The sequence below is a fragment of the Seriola lalandi genome, unplaced genomic scaffold (assembly GCF_002814215.2).
Source record: "Seriola lalandi dorsalis isolate HSWRI2012SDOR001 ecotype SW California unplaced genomic scaffold, Sedor1 jcf7180002053690, whole genome shotgun sequence".
Classification (NCBI taxonomy): domain Eukaryota; kingdom Metazoa; phylum Chordata; class Actinopteri; order Carangiformes; family Carangidae; genus Seriola; species Seriola lalandi.
The window spans coordinates 68,014-74,013 of NW_019524243.1; the positions used below are offsets into that span (position 1 = coordinate 68,014).

General features: G+C 43.7%; 1 long non-coding RNA gene across 1 annotated transcript; it reads right to left on the minus strand.

The window, feature by feature from the left end:
• Positions 1-104: 104 nt before the first annotated feature.
• LOC111651562 (uncharacterized) lies at positions 105-5,716 on the minus strand. The gene is made up of 3 exons (XR_015436948.1): positions 5,610-5,716; positions 4,572-4,620; positions 105-210 (listed from the first exon to the last, which is right to left on the minus strand). It is a non-coding gene; the product is annotated as an uncharacterized LOC111651562 (long non-coding RNA).
• Positions 5,717-6,000: the final 284 nt, after the last annotated feature.

Here is a 6,000-nt window from a genome sequence, read left to right on the forward strand (position 1 = left end):
TTGAGTTAGCAAATGGGTTACAGATTGAGCTATACAGTATGCAAGTAAGTCAATAAATGGGCTATAGAACAAGAAAGAGGAGGTGTGTTTATCTTACTTGCACTGTGTTTTCTTTCTCTGCATGCTCCGTCGGTAGGGGACTGCTGACATGGTCTCTGAGGAGAGCTTCACATTCTGGGTGAACATATTCTCTGTTCTCCTCTCTGCTTGCTGAAACACAAACACACCTCTCAGAATCTCCAATCATCACTTTAAAAGATTTTTTAAAAAAGAGCAATAAAAAAAAAAAAAAAGACATTAAAGTGCTGATTTTCTCCATTTCATAACGCTTCAGTTGCCATGTCACTATTGAAACACCATTTAAAGGAGAGAGTGTGTCAATTTCGGTTGCTGTGCAATTGAGCAAGCTGGAGGCAGGTCAAACTATCTTACGTTGCATTGTCAGTACAACCCTGTTGATTTTTGTTAACTTGCATGGTTAAGTAAAAACGTACATTTTTTTTTTTTTTGCAAGCTATTAGCAGGAATGCCAACACATTCGTCCCCCTACTCTTGTGGAATGCTCAAAAGTGTTTTTAACCTTTGGCTTAAGGTTAAATTCAGAAGAGAGCAATACATGTCAATTCCTAGATCTGCTCTTAGTGAAATCCCTCACCTCTAGAGCTATATCGCTGTACAGTGCTGACTCTACATGAAGCGTGACCCCGTTTCCCCCACGGCGACCCCCTCCTTCCCCTCAGCCTTGGAAGATAGAGGAGCACAGGGGAGAGGCATGCCAAGGCAGTAGACACTTTTAAGCAAAGATTAAAGGTTTTTCTTTTTAATCAGTCATTTGGCAGCGATGTTAGCATTTCACCCTGGTGCGGCTAAGGATCAATTTTTAATGCTGCTGTGCAGAGAGCAGACAGGGTGATTGGCAAGAGAGAAGCTATTTACAAAGGATCTATTTACAAATTTTCCATAGAAATATGCAGAGGGCACAATTGACATCTCTTACAGAATTTTAAATAAGCTTTCTCCCTCTTTTCACTTTGTCACGAGGCACGACCTCTGTGAGCCCCCGATGATCACTGCTCTGCGAGTATGTGTCAATGCATGTGTGCGCGTTCGCTCGCATGAAACTCACATGTAAGAATAATAAAGGATTCTACACCTCTCCCTTGTGTTGCACTGTGTTATATTTCTCCGTGTTGCGCTGCCAGGGGCTGGGTAACTAGGTCAATCAACCCTGGTGTAAACACATCACAAGAATCCACCAAGAACATGCTAATGACAATGACTCTTTTTTAATTTATACCTCTACTTTTCCTACTCTTCTATGCCACAGTAAAGCTTTACATAAACACAGTATAACTCCTTGAGGGATGTCAACCTAAGCTTGTGTACATCTAAGGAACAATACTAGCAGGTAGTGGATGTTCTTAAGGTGCGTGCCCTCCTTAGCAACAACTACAATAAAAGTCTAAGTTATGACCATGTTTGTGGTTGTTGACTTAAACTGACTTAGTACAAAGACATGTTTCTTTGAGTGGGACAAGCATCACAATAATGTGAACCTACAGTAAATTTGAGTGTAGGTGGTGATCTTTGAGAGGTGTACCAGTCTGAAAGGACACAGTCCAGCACAAAAAAGGGACAGAGAACTGAAATCTTCAGACCCTCACAAGTTCATGTCTGTGCTGGCATGACAATACTGCAACCCCCATATATCAGTCTTCAAATCCATCCGTGAATCAATCCATATATCCATCCATCCATTATCCAACCGTCCATTCATCCGTTATCCAGCCATCCATTCATTCATTCATTCATGCAGTCAACCAGCCTTCCAGCCGACCAACCCACACATCATTGATCCAATGATTGACCCTGCACTGGCTGGATCAATACTCTCTTAAATGGCATCATTGTAAGCGCTTAGGCACAATGGCCAGCCGTTGTTTGTGCAGTTCATTTCCAAGGTAGCAAAGCTGTGCAGGGCTCTAACCCGAGTCAACTCTCCTTTCCCCTCCGCTTACTTGATCACACCAAAGGGAAGAGAGGAGGGCACTGAAAAAGGCGTTGAGCAGCGAACATCCTGTATACATGCAACAAAAGGGGCAGTGGTCCGTGCACAACTACCTGTAATGACTCACGATGACTAGATACTTCAAATAGATGCCTGTAGATACAGCAGTTTTACCGACACATAACTGCGCTGGTACACAAGCAAGACAGACAGACAAGAGTAACAGCATACACTGAAACATTAATAGATAAAAGAAGTTGTGTGTGATGGTGCAGATCAATATAATGAGGTGCAAACTGAGGGTAAAGTTAAAGTGAACCATGAGACACACACCTAGCACAACTAAATAACTATAATGTTACACTATGTAACGCATTTTTTATCTTGTAGAAAGAATTACTGCAGGCCACTGTAGAAAAGGTATTATTTAACCAATATTAACCTGGAGGAGCAGTAGGATTCAGCAGACTCATGTTCAGTATATCACTGTGGAGCCTATTGTGGCTTGGTGTGCATACAGAAACCCTGTTGGGTTAGAGCTGGGGCTAGGTCTTGGCACTAAATGACTGGGACTCTGACAAGTCTCGGAGTTCTGTCACTGCGGTTCACAGGTCTTGTTAGCCAAGGTGTCGGCAGGGGTGGAAATGACTGTGTGTGAGTGTGTCTGTGTGTGTATGTGTGTGTGAGGTGAACATTAGACAGCACTCCTACCTCCACCTCCTCACCTGACACCAGCAATAAAACTAAACAGGCCAAGGTGCTATGCTATGTGTGTGTGTGTGTGTGTGTGTGTGTGTGTGGATGTGTGCACGGAAAAAAGGGGCATGTGTGCTGCAGGGTTGTTGCTGCTGTCACCAATTTGCCAGGGCCTCCAGATGGGAGTTGGAGCAAGGTGACGGAGCTGTGGCTTGATAAACACAGAAGCCCTGCTTCGATTTCCCATCCAGTCCACTTTGGAAACACATGGTTCTTCCTGGGCGCTCCTGGCCCCGGGACGAAGGAGGAGGAGGAGGGGGCAAGAGGGGAGGAGGGGAGGAAGAAGGAGAGCCACAAGGGAGATAAGGTGATGGGTGTGCGGTGAGGGAGAGGAGCAGTCAGGAGGAAGGTTGAGTGAGGGAGTAATGAAGGGGAGGTAGAGTATGTGGTAGAGATAGGAAGAAAGTAGAAAGAGGTGACAGGCCTTGTGGGATCAGGTGTATTGACTTCTAACCAGATGACAGAACTTCTATGCTTTCATGGGCTGAGAAATAAAGATAGAGGGATGTGAACTAAGAAAAATGGAAGTAAACTTCAAAACAACCACTTACACTGTCCAAAAAACATTCTTTAAAACAACAGAAACACACAGGCTCAACATCCTCTTCTGAGTCTTTCCCTCCATCTCTTTCACTTTTGCTTGGAAACAACTTGCAGTGTTCCGCCTTTCAACTGACATCTGAAGTTTAAAGACCAGCTCCAGTTGGAGGAGCAGAGGAGTGTCAGTGAGGGAGGTGGGGCACCGAACTCCCCTCTGCCCCCCTAGAGAGTTAAGGAGATCACATTTTAACCCCCCCCACCAAACCCCAACCTGCCGCTCCTCTCCTCCATGCCTCAACACCAACATAAGAGGACAAGTGTGGGCTTTAAGCACCAGTGATCAAACACGAGCGGCTGCTGGGTGTGCTAGGCTCAGGACGGTTGGCCTAATAGGATTGGAAGCCCCCAGGTGAGCCAAAGGACACCTCCAATCAGTGTGATTAGCCAAAGGCTGAGCAGCATTTCTAGCTATAGCACTGAGAGTGATGTACAGTGCTAAAAGGATCACATGGGTTGTGGAGAACGCAAGCAAGTCACGGAGCGCAGTGCCATGTTGTTTGATGGTGCGTGTCAAAGTTTTGTGTGGGATTGATGGAGTTTAAAGTTGCACGCAGTTTTAATGTGTCAGAATGATCTTGAGATTTTGAGTGTTTGCTAATCATTATTAAGTTCACAGAAGCGTGTGATGGGTGTAGCTGTGGAATAATCTTGTCTTTCTGGCTACTTATAGATACAGTGTATGTTGTATACATGTATGCGCACAGCCTTAATGCAAGACTACACATGCATAGGCACACACAAATGTGATGCAAGGGTAAACACGCACATCTGCAACATGCCCAGATACACACACACGCACGCGCACACACACACACACACACACACACAGGCTTTTATAAACTCATCATATCCAAAAAACAATTACGAGAGACTGAGCTCATCACTGACTAAGCAAAAGTCATCCAGCGTGTAAAACACACAATATAATTAGCACACATCAAGCTGCTGGGTCCTACTGTGCATTAATGATGCTTCCCTCTGAAGTGAATTATGGTGTGATGAGTGAAAAGTGAGTGAGGAGGGGCTTTGAGGAGGAGCAAGACATAATTTGGAGAAAGGGAAGAGAAGCCAGTGAAGAGGGGGAAAGGGGAGAAGAGGAGGAATTTGACTGGTTTACCTTCGGTGACCCACTCTCGCTGCTCCAGAAACAATTAAAGATTAAAGATTAAAGATATGAACAATAAGGGATGGACGATCGGGTACTCACTTGTGGTGAGGGCCATCATATGCCAGGTACCACAGGCAACATCACACACCTGCAATAAAATGAAAACAGTTTTTAGACTTTAAAACAAAAGTGTAACATTTCAAAGCAGCTGAGAACTTTTCCATGCATATGCACTTTTGTATTATGCTAAATCGAATGGAACTGTAATTAGAGAATAAATGACACATAATGTTGATGTGGTAAATATCACAGTGAGGAATCATTCTCAACTGTAAAGCATAGGCCAGTTAAGGACAAAAAGATTTTGATTCAGAAAGTTTATTGTTTGGAGTTTTTGCTTACACCTCTTTGTGCAAGATAAGATCTCCATTAAAGATTCACTTGTTTTCCAGGAAGGATATGTGCAAAATGTCTAAAGTTATGATATGTTACTTGTCTGGACTTATGCTATATATTTTTTGAGCCATGTACTTACAATATCGCAAATATGTCCACCAATTTTCAAACCCAGTGAAATCTGTGATTTTAATCATGGTAACACGTTTTATTTGGTTGCCTGTCAATAGCATCATATCCCCTGTGCGCATGCGGCGGCATTTTGTTTGTGTGCCAGATGCGGTCAAAATTTACTTTTTATACAGTTTTAAGGCATGTTCATAAGATACACTTTTTACACTTGGTCATTTTAAACTATGTATTTTGCACTTTAGCCTCCTCCCTAGATTTGTGGCACCTTCACCAGCTGTGAGAGGCTAAACACCTGCTTTGACGTCATTGATTGGGGTGTGGTCAGGAGTGCTATATTCTTTAAACTTTACACCCATTGAAAGCAGTGCAGAATCAGCTTTTTTAGCCGTATGTAATTCAGTGTGGACTTACCCTTTAAGAATTTATGCATATCCAGCTAAAACTCATATACTGAGAAAATCCTGCGGCTTTCATCTACTTGAGGAGCCTGAAAACATAATTTGTCTTTCACTCACTCACTCACTCACTCACTCACTCACTCACTCACTCACTCACACACACACACGCACACACGCACACACGCTCACACGCACACACGCTCACATCTACCTTTCTGCCTGCCAGTGGAACAGACTGGGGGGTCCGGAGCCTTTTGAGGCCTGGATGGCCACTGACCCGGGACACACAAGGGATCTGACCCCAGAGAAACAGCTCTCCACCTGCTGCAGATATGAACAACAGGGGTAAATGTTAAGAAATACATGCCAGTGCTACGATGACAAATATTATCTTAACTATGAAAAGTAAAATGACCCATATGAGAAGGACGTGTTGATATGATCCTCTCATGTTTCCCATCCCCACCAATGTATTACCAGCACCATGGATCATGGGTCCTTGATCATATTTACAAGGGACTTTTGAATCGTAACACGCATATTTTGTGGTCAAGGCAGAATAACAGAGCTAAGTGCCAGAAGTGGTTCTCTCCATCAGTCCA